Genomic DNA, 13,397 nt, shown 5'->3' on the forward strand with positions numbered 1-13,397 from the left:
AAAATGATTTTTTTACGAGGCTTCTCTTCGGCACCCTCGCGAACAACCCCCGAGATTGTTAAAGCGAGATGCCACCCCTTAGGTCGCGTCGAAACTTTCGATCTTTCGAAGGAATAAAAAATGGGGTACCAAGCAACCCCCCAAAGTATATAAACAAGCGACACGAGCAGGGGTACATACTTAAGCCGATTGTTTCCTTCAAGGAGGGATGAAAAGGAGTATTTACCCCCCCAGGATACCAAATCGGGATATTCCAGGGAGCGGAAAGAACCCCGAGGAATCAGTCCGCGATTCACCCCCCAGGGGTGGCCGGAAAGACGCCATCTTTAATCCTAAGTGAATTCCCCGACCCAATCTACGGGGCATTTAAAATCGCGCCCACCCCCCACCTACCGAGCCGGCGCCCTTAAACGAACCCCCTTGAAATCCACCCCTGTCCCGGGTTAATTGCACTCGATCGCGCATTGCAGTCCTTCCTATTCCCATTTTTGTTGTCCAAATCGCGTTTCAGCCGATCCGTTCCAACGGGGGAGGGTGGCGGAAATAATCCCACCCGGCGAGGTTTACGCGTCGGTGGGGAAACACCCCCGGGGGGTGAGAGGGGTTGCCGAAAAAAATTCAGCTATCCCGGGGAAACATTTAGCAGCGGAAATATTTAATACCTCCACTCAGGGGGGGACTCCCCCCAGCCCCCCCTCGATTTTTCCTGCATCGACAGGAAGTAATCGCGGCACTTTCCGGATTTTCAAAATTAATTGCGACCCACCCACCCTCCTCCTCCTCCCGGGGGGGAGGGTTTTCAACGGTAGGGTCATCGATCGGACTTTTAATTATTGAAAATCCCGACGAATTGGCCAAGGGGTGACCCACGGGACCCGGTTCACCAGGTCCTGGATACACAAAACGGTGTCGACGCTTTAATTGCGATCTTTCCCCGGCGGTTTTTCGGCACCCCCAACCTCTCCCCCCGGGGGGGGGGGGTCGTTAATTCGCCCGGGCGCAATCCCCGAACCTATCGCCCATCGCAATCGACTGTTGTCATTAAAACATAAACGCCCCCGTTAATCCCATCGGCCACTTCCGGGGCCGGATCATGAGCTCGGTAAACCATGAAACGAGTTGGCCGCGCAAATTGTACGCAGCGGGGGAGGCGCAGGGGGGGAGGGGGGTAGGTTGCAGATTGCGGGTCGGCCGCATCGGCCATGGCGGAATCCCGGGCGGAAATAACCCGCGGGGGAGGAAAAGCCCCCCTCAGAAAATCCAAAACAATGGGAATACCCCTCTCCCTCTAGGGGGGGTCTCCGGGAAGGTTCCAGGGGGTGGTGCCCCACCCACCCGCGGGGTACGTGCAAGGGGGGTAAGCGGTGAAAGTCGAGGAGCAAATCGCCGGGCGAGGAGTGGCCCGGAACTTCCGGGGAAGCTCGCGAGTTCTTAATTCAACTCAAATAACGAGGGGGTGGAAGGAAAATACCGCCCGAAAGGGCGAGTCGCCGCCGCCCCCCCCCGTCCCCCTCACCCTCCCCCGTCCTCCTTGGGATTCACCCTAGGGGTAGTCGCAACCCCGAGGGTGGGTGGAACTCCGATCGAGAACGGAGGCTCTCAAGAGAGCCCGGGGGGTCCTTAAATCTCGAGGAGGTCCTCGAGTAAACGATTCGCGCCATTAAGGGCCCGCGACACCCTCCGTGGGGGGGGGGTGGCCACCTCCCTCCTCCCACGGAGGGTGGCAGAGATCGCGAAACCACTGCCCCCGATTCCCCCGCGAATCCGTGAATAACCCTCGTAGAGATGTCTGAGACGTCGAGAGGGTCGAGCCCCAGGAGGACCCCCACCCGGGGGGGGGGGGGGGGGCGGAAAAAGTAAAAGCGGCGAATGGACCTCCACCCTCGCGAGGGCCTCCTCGGATTAATCGGCCGGAAAGCATTCAGGATTTCTTCTTCGTCGCGACTCAGTGCCCCCCGAGTCGCCCCCTTTAATTTTTAACACTCACAGGTAAAACGTTGGGGGGATGGGGGGGGGGAGGGCTCGATTCCTGGAAAATCGTCGGTGGCGGAAGTGCGACGCTTACTTCCGCTTTCCCCCTTAAGTCCCTAGCAAGTCGAACTACCCCCGGAACTCCGCTAAACTTTCGCCGCCGCCCCCCCCCCCCCGGCGGAAGTTAACCCCAAACCGCGGGGCAGGGGAGGGGGGCCGAGTCGCCGCCATTTTTAAAAGCCCGTGCCAACTCTTTCGTGCTCCGCGAACCAAGGAACTTCCCTGAAAGGGGTTGAACAAGTGGAAATCTAATTCTCCCTAGGAGAGACACTCCTCCCCCTCCCCGCCCCCTTTTTATGAAACTTTAATAACGTTATTTCTTGCTCTGCATCCGCGCGAGAGATTTCCTGAGGCGCCTCTCCAGAAATAATCGTCCTCCTGCAGGAGTCCCTCCCTCGACCGGTGCCCCTCCGCCCCCCCCAAAAAAAAAAGATTAAAAATATTCGAGCAAGGATCCTCGTTTAACTGGCAAAATTTATATTCGCCCGTCGTCGCCCACCGAAATCGAGAAGATACCAATTTCCGGGATTAGTGGAATAAATCACCCCCCATCCCCTAGGGGGAGGAGGGGGGTGGAAAGCGTCCCCAGTTATACTTAACTTCTTCGTCTTCGGCGTTTATATATCCCCCCCCGCCCCCCGTCCGTCTTCTAGGACCGAGTCGGCTGCTAATTCATTTTTATAACGATAAAGCGGACTCGCCGCCCATATTTCAGGGTTTTAATCAACTCGGGGGCGCTTTGCATTCCCCCAGTGGGAGAAAGGGGTGGGGGCGGGGGGCCGACGACTCTCCGCAGAGTCGATGAATCCCGAATCGGTCATTTCCGGGCCCCGAGGAGGGCGCGGAACTCCGCCGAGAGTCTTCACCGCGTCCCGCGGGGACGTCCTTCGAGGCGGTCCTCAGGACGCCGACGTTCCCCGAAATGGCGGCCATTCGACTCTTCCTGGACAAACACGCGGCCGCCAAAGGAGGCAGGCAGGCAGGCAGACCTCGCCAGGAGATAGAGATAGAGATAGAGATCGAGAGAGAGAGGGAGAGATCCTCCGGGAGGGTCCTCGAGAGAGTCCTGTTTTTCGCCCCCCGCTCGTTAAGACGTCCTTCCCGGAGCGTAGCAATTAAAATGTTTCCCCATCCCGCTTTTGGGACTTCTCGAACTTCGGCGCGCCCTCGCTTCCGGTCGGCTGGCGTCCCTCTCGACCTTATTTCCGGAAACGAGGTGAGGTGGGGGGTGCGGGGCAACTCTAAAAAAAAATCCTTCCAGAATTTCGGACTCCTGTTTTCGCCCCCCTCTTCAACCTTTTCTCGGTGCCTTTCCACCAGGTTTTCCCTTTTCTCCCGGTTTCCAAGGGCCACCTCCCCCCGTCCGCCGCGTCGAAGACAAACAGCCCCCTCCCCCCGTGTGGGGGGGGGGGGACACCCTACCTTACCGTCGGTGGTCAATGGCTCGAGCAGTTTGTCAAGCGCTCGAAGAGACACCGGGGCTCGCATTTCCGTCCGTAACGAAAAACAAACAGCGTCCATCCATCAGCCCTGCTACGGGGGGTGGGTGGGNCACCCGCCGATCTTCCGATCTCCCGAGAAGTTCCCGCCGGGGGGGGGGGCTGGGCGCCGACGGCGACGTCCTGCAAGGATTCGCGTGTAACTTCGCCTTTAACTTTCCGACAGTTTGCAGGAATGCTAATTAAAGGGGTGGTTACCGCGGAGGGCCCTGCGCCCCGCCGATTAGAAATGCAGATTACGGGGGGAGGGAGGGAGTGGGGCGGTACGTGGGGCGGGGGTTAGCGATCGCTCGGTCATAAAAGTCAATCGGAGGTACCGCGCGAAGTCGATTGATTGCCATCTCCTGGTGGAGTCGGTCCTCCCGTACTTTTCGGAGGTCGGTCGGAGAGATTCCTGGAAGATTCCTGGAGGACCGTCTAAATTCCTGGAAATCGCGAAAACCTGAGGAAGATCGTGGGGATAGGCTTTCCGTCCTTATCGGCCCCGAGTAATCGGCGATCTTTAAGCGACGCTGCTCGTTCGTGTCATCTTCGCGCGTTGAAGGGAAGGAGAAGAAAGAGAGAAAAAAAAGAAAAAAGAATAACAGAGAGGCGTCTTGGGGGCGCCGATCATCGGAAGAGGGAAAAGCGGAGGGGCTATCGATTCTAGGTGAACGTCGATCCCTGGAGATAAGCGGTAATTGGTCCGCCGACGGACCCGGAGGAAATTTCCCACCCCCCCGCCCATTGAACCTCTCGCGGATCCAATTAACTCCTCTCGAAGTTCAAGGCATTGTTCGAGGTTGCGAGGATATGTTCGCGGGGGGGGAGGAGGGCCCCGGAACCGGAAGTACAATGGGCGAGCGGTAATCGTACGGAAGCGGGCGGAAAATCCATTGTACTTCCGGGCCGCCCGGGCGGCCCGATTCCTGGCAAATCTTGGGAAGTCCTGGAGGAGGGGAAGGACTCGCCAGGAGACGTCCCGGTCGACCCTAGGCCGAAAGGAAAGTGAACCCGGGTCCTTCCCCTCGAGGTAAACGATCCGGAGGCGACACGATTCCTGGAGAACTCCGGTAAGATTGTCGGAAAATTAGGGCGGGTCAAGTCGCCGCCGGTAGGAATTAATTATCCGAGTTTCCCGGCCCGTTTCCCGCGGGCTTTCCGCGGGGTGTCCGTTTACGACACCCCCGCGACCCCGTGAATTCGGCCAATTATTCGCGCCAACTTCGGGCTCCTCCCCCCCCGCCCGGGAAAGCTCAATCCTCGGTCAGGCTGCTCCCAGCAGAAATCACATAATGCACGGTTACCCCCCGCGACTTTCCGCCGACCCGGGGGACGCAACAAATCAGAAACACCCCTTCGGCGAACGCGAGTCGCGCCGGCCGCGGCCGATCCCGGGGGAAGGCCAAATTAAAATATGGCTCCCCAAGCCCCCCGGCCGCGAATAACTCCCGAGTTATTCCTGACAGTGCATCGGAAGTGCATCCGAGGGTGCACCCGGGAGATGCATCCGCGGGATCCCCGGGGGATTCGCGTCGATGCCTGCGGCTCCCCCGCGAGAGCGCGACCTCCACCCGGTTGGATAATCGATATTCCTCGCGCAGGGCCGATCGATACGCGGAAACCCCTCCTACAAAAGTTGTTCCTCGCGCTCCGCGGGACAACTTCTCTCCCGAGCGTCTTCCACGAAAACGCACCCCAAACAGCGGAAACCGCATCCGAAAGCCCAGCGAGGCGGTCCAGCCATAATCACGGACCCCGGACCCTAAGCTCCCGAATTCCGGGTGAATCCTTCATAAAGGAGGAAAACCCTTCCCGAGAAAGTTGCGGGGGATATCCCGAGGGACAATTTTTCTCTCTAGCGTTTTTATCTACGACGCACCCAATATGTGAAAAACCCCGAGAGGTTGAGCTCGCATAGCGAGCCGCGTTCGGCGATCGCGCACGCTATCGTTGCTCACAGCTTTCACACGCAGGTGCATCCGCGTCCGCGGATCCGAGCAAAAGCCCTTTTATGCCCGGCGAGCTTTTCCCGCTTTCCCGGTCTGCAAGCTCCCGAATCAGCGAGCACGCCCCATTGCGTGTTCAAGCCCCTAAACACGATAAGCCTTGTGCAAATCATTAATTAAAAACATGTGCGAGTCGATATGAAAGCTCGAGCTTTTCGCTCGAAAATTACCCCTTCCCCAAAATGGGCTTAAAAGCCCTACATCTTCCACCTCCTCGCAAGCTCAATACTTACAAATTTCACTATCCCGTAATTCCGTCAAAGAAAAAATGGAAAAAGCTCCCGAAGAAAGGGAGCTTTCCATACCCCGATTAGTTAAATCGTCCCCTGGGGGTTGTCCGGTTGTTCTCGCCTCCATAGAAAGGGGGTGCCTAATAGACGCCTAATAAATGGCCGAAGAGAGGGTAGGGGGGGAGGAAAAAGGAGGAGAAAAGGTGAAAGCTCGCCCCTCCAATTAGAGCTTTCAAACGCGGACAAACTTCCGGCCCCGAGGACGACCCCTACGAGGGTGCTTAATTTGCCGAAATTCGGCCCGGGGAGAATAACAGGAGGACAGGTGTAGCCAGATCAAAGGGGCCGGCCATTCCGGAGCGGAGCGACCGCAGGGTGGAGGGAAGCAGAGATGGTCCAGCCGACGAGTTTCCGAAGACATCCCTGGAAGGAACCTTGGGGTGAATTAAAAAATCCTACCGGGGGTTGAATTTTCCAAATTCCCTAGGGAGACAGATGGAGAAGCGGTGACATTATGGGAGGAACCGTAGGAAAAGGGGGAGTGGAGGGGTGGGGAGGGGGGGGGACAGAAGGGCGGATTCTGCCTTTAGCGTGGCGGGTCTGCCTACTCATGGTAATTAAATGCCAGGCAATTTACAGGGCATGCATTTGCCGAGGGCTGCCGGCTCCGTACACGTGTACCACCCCCTAGGCACCCCCCGTCAAACCCCCCCCTCCCTTACTCCCGCGTTTGTGCAACACCCTCTCCCTCCGGCTCGTACCCGCGCGAGTACGTGCGAGATAGTACGCACGACTTGTAACTCATCCATCTATCCCAACCCCTTAGGGTGGAGAACCCTTCCGTATATCGCGATTAATCTAACCCAATTTGCCCGAGACGTCGGGACCGCCGACGACGGGGGCGCCGCACGTCGCGACGCCGTAACGAACGCGGACGCGTAGAAAATATCGATGCCTTGGGCGGGGTCCTAAAAATCCTCCCTCCCGAAAAATCCGTCATGGTGTTAAGTTACACAGTGTTAACTTTCCAGGAATCGACTAGCTACTCTCCACCGTGGGGTGATTTAAGAAGATGGGAAAAACCTGGGGGGTGAAACGGGGAATGGGGGACATGGGAGATTTTATACGGACGCCGGGAGAAGCCCCGGAGAGGTCCCAGGAATTTAGTGCCACCGGTGACTGCAACATTCCTGGAAGGTTCCTACGAATCGAAGAGTCCTGGCCGTGGGGGTTGTTAGAGCGGGATAAGATGTGCACCGTGGGGTGCGGGGTGATTTAAGACGAGCCGAAATTACCCGCTTGGAGATGGGAAAAACCTGGGGGATGAAACGGGGAACGGAGGACGCGGGAGATTTTACACGGACGCGGGGAGAAACCCCGGAGAGGTCCCGGGAATTTTGTGCCACCGGTGACTGCAACATTCCTGGAAGATTCCTACGAATCGAAGAGTCCTCGCCGTGGGGGTTGTTAGAGCGGGATAAGATGTGCACCGTGGTGTGCGGGGTGATTTATGACGAGCCGAAATTAGCCACTTGAAGATGGGAAAAACCTGGGGGATGAAATGAGGAATGGGGGAGGCGGGAGATTTTACACGGACGCCGGGAGAAACCCCGGAGAGGTTCCGGGAATTTAGTGCTACCGGTGACTGCAACATTCCTGGAAGGTTCCTACGAATCGAAGAGTCCTCGCCGGTGGGGGTGGTTAGAGCGGGATGAGATGTGGCATTCCTCGTGGCGATCCGAGAGAGACGGCCGCGGGCCGCACCGGGGGGTGCGGTCCCCCCGGCGGAAATCGGCCGGGCCGCAATTTCCCCGGGACGGATCGCGCTTAATCGCGCGCGGGCCGGCCGCTTTTTCCGCGGCCGTGCATCACTTGTTGATGCCGCGAACGGGACCGTCCGCGGCGGGGACGGGGGTGCTATCGGCCGGGGGTTGGGGCCGGGGGCGGCGACCTACGACCCCATCTGTCCACTCCTGTCCACCCCGCGACCCGGCCCGGGAAAATAAATTCCCCGCCGCTGGCCGGCCGCGCCGGGGAAATAAAAGCCTGCCCCCCCCCCCCCCCCCCAGCGGTGGAAACGCGGAAAAGGAAAAACCAACCCCGGGTAGCGCGACGCGAAATAAGAGGAGAAAAACCCGGCCGCGATAGCGCGGTCCTCCCTTTGCGGCCGGGCGGAATCCGCGTGCGGATCTCCCCCCTCTGATGGACGGGGTCGATAATAAATAACCCTCGGCGGAATGAAACTCAGCTCGCGTCCTTAGGGGGTCAGGACCTGGACTCCTCCGAAATCCTTATCAACCCCTTCGCGGCTTCTCATCAGGTAACCGCCCTTTCTCTCTCACCCTTCCTCCCCCTCTTCCTCCCTCGTAGACGCCTCCCTTTCAAAGCAAGAGGCGCCGCGGGGCAAAACCGCCGTGGCAACCTAACCTCGTCGAAATTAATCTGACGTGGCCCGGCACAACCCCCGGTGGCCGCAGTCCTCGACCGCAGCGCCGCGGCCGTCACGGCAACTAATCTTCGGCGCCGCCATTATTACGAGGATCTCAACCTGGGGCAACATGCCTCCCCCCACACCCACCCCAAGCCGCTTCTCTGCCTCCACCTTTATACACCGCTCTCCGTTTTCCAGCTATCTCGCTTTACGCCGAATACCGGAATAACGCGTTCTCCGAGGGGCACCAAAATGGCCGTCGCGGGGGACCCTCGTGGCCGGTCCTTCCGCTGCGGAAATTATCTATGTACGATGAGGGTTGTACGTAGTCAGAATTTATTTCCTTTTTTAACAGACGAGACCTAAGCATGCGGGTTAAAAAATTCTAAGCCTCCCAGGACCTCGAAATTGGTAAAATTACCAATTTCAAGATTTTCAAGATTTTCAGGATCTTTGAGATTTTTTTTCCGTCACTCGCGGTTAAGCCAGTAGCTTGAATTAATTCGTGCACGTATATTGAGAGTGGTACTAAAGCTCAGAATTTTCTTAGACTCGAAGGAGTGGTCCTAGACAGTGGAAAAAATTCAAAGCCCCCCGGAGCCTCGATAACGTCAAAATGACACGTCCGCCATTATCGCAAAATGCCTAAAGCTTTCAACGTCGACTATAATTATCTAATGTTATTCCCATTGATCTGTTTAAACCTCGATGACAGTGAACGACGTGAAAATTGAGGGAGGAATGAAGATTAACTTGCGGGGAAGGACTTTGCGGCGGACTCGCGACTTCGGCGGGGAAAAGGATGGCGCCAGGGGGCCGGGGGTGGCGGGTGGNTGGGTGGGCGGAATTGGAAGTCTCGACGGGACGAAAGATCGTCCGAGAATAATTGACGAGATCTAAGATGGCGGCGGACAGCCCGGGCCGACGTCTCGCCGGGGGATTCCAGTCACGTGCTCGCGTCGATTCAATTGTCGCGTCGCGGCGCCGGCGGCGCCTCCGCGGGATCGCTCGAATTTCCGGTTTCGAGTTCGGAAGCTTTTAAGGGCAATTTTCGCGGACAAGGACTCGCCGCCCCCGGGGGGCGGCTTGCCCCCCACTGGCCACGGGGGCTGAAAGCCTGTACCGGCACTTCGATGAATTAAATATGGCGCCAGTCAACTGCCTCCACCCTATCAGTCGCAGATAAGAAATCACCCCATATGCGCAATTACGCACTCGCGATAGCTGATAACGGTTCGAATAAAAATTACGCACTCGCGATGGCTGATAACACCACCATTGTCTCTGAAAACTTAAACAAAGGAACCTTTCAAGATCGAATTCCCGCCGAAGCCGATTAACGCGATTTCTAAAAAAAAAATTAAATGGTAAATAAAAAGTCGAAAGTCCGGGGGGGGGGGCATCGAATTTCTTGGATAAATCGGTGAGATAATCAAGAGATCCCGCGATTCGACCGCGGGGGGGGATTGCCCCCGGCCCCCGGCTAGCCGCGGAAGTGGACCTCACAATGGAGCAGCGTATACACTCGGCAACTCCGGCGAACTTTCCGGCAGGGGTTGCTGGGGGAGGGGGGAGGGGGGGCAGTGCAACCCTCGTTGCATCCCGGGTGCATTACCGAAACGAGTTAGCGTACTTTTGTAGGGGTTCCGAGGTCGCGGCAGATTCGGATCGACTAACGCCCGTCCGAGACCCTGGACGTCTACGTGGAAGCATTGCCCCCCCCATGCCCCACCCCCCATTTTCTGAATACGTCTCACCCCTTGAATTTTTTTCTTCCCCTTTATTTTTTAACACTTGGAGCGCCATGGACCCATAAGTCAGTACGAGGTTTGTTGCAATATTGCTCGTACGTCTGGGTGGAGGCATTTCCCCCCATGCCCCACAGGTAATTTTCCGAATTTCCGGTCGCACCTCCCCTTGACTTTTATTTCTCGCCTTTGTCTGTTAACATTTTGCATTGATATGGACCAATAAGTGCGTACGAGGTTTGTTGCAATATTGCTCGTACGTCTGGGTGGAGGCATTTCCCCCCATGCCCCACAGGTAATTTTCCGAATTTCCCGTCGCACCTCCCCTTGACTTTTATTTCTCGCCTTTGTCTGTTAACATTTTGCATTGATATGGACCAATAAGTGCGTACGAGGCTTGTTGCAATTTTGCTTGTACGCTCAGATGAAATTCGGGAATTCGCCGAAGGGGCTGAAAGGGTTAAGAGGGACGCCTCAGGGATCCCCCGCCATCTCGGAGAAGGCGACTTCCTCCTACGAGACGGCATTCAAAAAAATCATTCCAGACCGTCTGCCTCTTTCTCGCGGATTGATAACGCGGGGCCGCCGGGGGCGCTCCGTGCCTTATCAAGTCGCGGCCCTCGGGGACCTCCTGGGGCCCTGAAGGACCTCCCCCTGGATGGGGCCCCTCTTCGCGGGGGGTGCGCACGAGATCCCGGGATAACGCGTGTCTCGGCCAACTTCCGACGGGAAGTGGCGTGAGCGTGCTCACGCGAGGAGTCTTGAACGCTTTATTCCCGAATCCCGGCCGCCATTTATCGGGGATCCTCCACTTGCAAGGGCTCCGGCACGGATGTGATCAGACGGCGCTTATCACCGAATAATAGAATTATCAAACCCCTAAAAAAATTCACAATAAAGAAATTAAACCCTCCCAAAAATCTCCAAATTCACGGAAACAACAAATAACTACGTTCCAAAAGTCCCCAAAGAATCGCAAACGACCAGAGTTTCCCTTGCTCCATTTTCCTGCCATTGACCAGGAACCCTCCCTCCCCCCCCGGGGGGGGGAGGGGGTTAATAGAAATTTCTCAAAATACTTTGACCCGAAAAAGAGCGAGAGGGACGAGGAGCGTCGTCGTTTGATCTCCGAGTCACGTCACCGACGTACATTTCCCTCCCTTCCGTTCATGGGGGGGGGGGGGGGGTTGCATCCCGTGCATCCCCCGTTTTCCGGCATTTCCCGCTGCCTCCGGAATTCTGCCACCCTTCGCTCCTCTTGATTATCCATGTTTTTTCAGCCCCCTTCCAACCCCCCAGGTGTCGCGATTACCCCAGTCGCCGCGGAAAACGCGAAATCCCTTTCGGCCGGGTCCATTTTTCATCCCCCACGGGCGAGACGGAGGGGGTCCCCGGTAGACTTTTCCCCGGAAAACTCCCGGCGAGGTAGCTGCGTCCCTCTTTGTCCGCGGAAGGTCCGCCGCGGAAAAGCCTCCCCCCCTTCCCGGGAGGGAGAAAGGATTTCCCTAAAAACCGACGGGGGCTTTTGCCCTCCAGGAGGAGCGAAACGGGGGTAATCGCGAGTCCTTCTTTGGCTCGAAGGGGAAAATCCATCGGGGGGGATCCTGGGGTAGTTGCCCCCACCCGAGCCGCGACTCGGCGTTTCCTCCGCGTATCTCGCGGTGCCCGGGTCCGGCCGCATAATTCCCCCGGAATTCTTCAAGGGCGGATATGTACATTCACCCCGCGGGATAAATATATCCCCCACCCCGGGGGTGTCCCGCGGCACGGCTCGGACCTCTCTCTCCCCCTAGGGCGCGCCGTATAGCGGCGTCTCGCTCGTCCGCGTTTTTTTTTCTCTTTTTCTTTTTTTTTTTTCCGCAGCGGCCGCGGCGCGCGGTTTCATCTCGCCGCTGAGCTGCAAGTTTAATATTCGGATGAGCCGGTCCTTGATGAGGCGGCTAGCCGTGCTCCCGTTGTTTATTAGATCTTTTTCCTCCCCCCCGCAATTATTATTAACCCCCTTGCCCACCCCCATGGAACTCCCTCCACCCCCCCAGTGCTCACATGTCGCATCACGGAGCGCACAAGAGATTAACGTGGGGGGGGGGGGAGGGACTGAGAAGGAATTCATAATTCCCAGCCATGATATCCTTCCGCACCTCGGAGGACCCTTGAATACGCGATCGACCCGCTGCGTCTCTTGCGTCTTCGGCGCGGCGCGGAGAAGCCGCTGCAGAATGCACGCAGGGACTGCGTTAAACTGCAGCCCTCCCCCCCCACGTAAGACGCTCCCGACACTCTCTCTCTCTCTCATGTCGCCGACCGTGGGGCGCATAGTTCAGGCCGCGTGATAAACTGGCATTTGCCTGGAATTCGCAAAAGCCGCAGAGCCGAGCCCCCCCCACCCACCCACCCACCCACCCACAGGAAAATCTGCATCTCGCGTGCCCCGCCGTTGCACGGTGTCGCACCGCCCGACGCGCGTCCTCGGTCCCGATTTACCGGAAATTCCTCGAAAACTAATTCACCTCGAAATTATTCCCTTCCCCCCCCCTCACCCCCTCCCCCAGTTAACGTTCCATTTCCCACGGGAAAATAATGAGATAAATCCAAGGGGGGAGGGTAACAGAGAGACGGGGACAGCGGGAAATTAGAGAGGAAGAATAAGAAGAAAGGCTGGAAAGAAAGCACGGGGGGGAAAGGGGGGCAGGGGGCGTTATAAAACCCCTCGCGCGAACCCGAGGTGGGGGGGAGCGTCCCCATCCCGAGGGATGCGACGAGGGCGTCCCTCGGGATTCCTGGCACGCGCGGCTTTAAAAAAACCAGGGGGAGGGCACGAGGAAAGAAACGGGGGGAGAAAAAAAGCGATGAAAAGAGAGAAAAAGGAGCGATTCGGAGGACGAGCGTCCGCGGATTCCGCGGGCGGAATCGCCCCACTCCCTCCCCCCGTTATGGCGCGGAGCGCGATAAACGCGGCGGATAAGACGCGACGTAAAGTGGATCTCGCGTGGGGGATGTCTTAGGGGGGAGTCTTGGGAGAATTCGGGGGTTCTGGGGATATCTGGGGGGGCCCGGGGGCGGCCGAACCCTGACCTGGGGCAATACATTATCCTGGCTAGGATCTCGCTTCGGGGGATGATGCGTGGCCCGTGACGTTATTGTGGGCCAGGAGGCGCCGAGACGCAATCAGGTTAATAGCCGGGATCACTTGAAATAGATGGAACCCCTCCCCACCCACCCACCCACCCACCAACCCCACAAGTGGGCGCATCCTAGACATTCCTCTATCGTCCCCTGGTATCTATCCCTCCCCTTGTCCTGCCTTCCCCTGACCTGTCCCTCCACCTGTTCACTGAGGAGGCTTGACCTGGACCTACCCCACTCACCGGTGCACTTTTCGGCAGGTGCACTACAGAGCGGAACCAATTGCATATCGCTGTGTGGGGTACCGAAGAGGGTGCACCAGGTCTAGGATAGGGTAAGAATCG

This window comes from Orussus abietinus, unplaced genomic scaffold (genome assembly GCF_000612105.2).
Source record: "Orussus abietinus isolate OABI.00-Male unplaced genomic scaffold, Oabi_2.0 scaffold35, whole genome shotgun sequence".
NCBI classification, from domain to species: Eukaryota; Metazoa; Arthropoda; class Insecta; order Hymenoptera; family Orussidae; genus Orussus; species Orussus abietinus.